Below are 413 nucleotides of genomic sequence, written 5' to 3'. Positions count from 1 at the left end.
CGCCCCCCTTCTCCAGCCCAGGCGCGCTTCCGAGGTTTTAGTTAAAAAAAAAAAAAGCTCGATTCTAGAGCTTAAATATATCCAAATGGACAACAGTTCTGTCTAACGCCCCTACGTGTTTTTATCACGTAATAAAAAGTCATCAACTTCGTTAGTAATGGCTGTCTCCGAAATGATCCGAAGGGGCTGTCGTCGTCGAGCTTATCCGCGTCGACAGTCGCCGGAAAAAGCCGAAAGGTGACTGGCAGCCCGTTCGACTCGCTTCGGCAATTTCCGGAATTTGCCGAAGGAGACAAGAATGGCGCTCCGAACCTGCTCGGCAGTTTCCGGAAAAAAAGACGCAGCTGTCACCGACGATCCAGCCCGTTCGGCAATTTCCGACAACGTAAGAGGCTCGCAATACGTGCCCGAGC

This window comes from Mesitornis unicolor, unplaced genomic scaffold, assembly GCF_000695765.1.
Source record: "Mesitornis unicolor isolate BGI_N332 unplaced genomic scaffold, ASM69576v1 scaffold18425, whole genome shotgun sequence".
Classification (NCBI taxonomy): Eukaryota; Metazoa; Chordata; class Aves; order Mesitornithiformes; family Mesitornithidae; genus Mesitornis; species Mesitornis unicolor.
Note: the sequence above shows the minus strand (reverse complement) of the source record.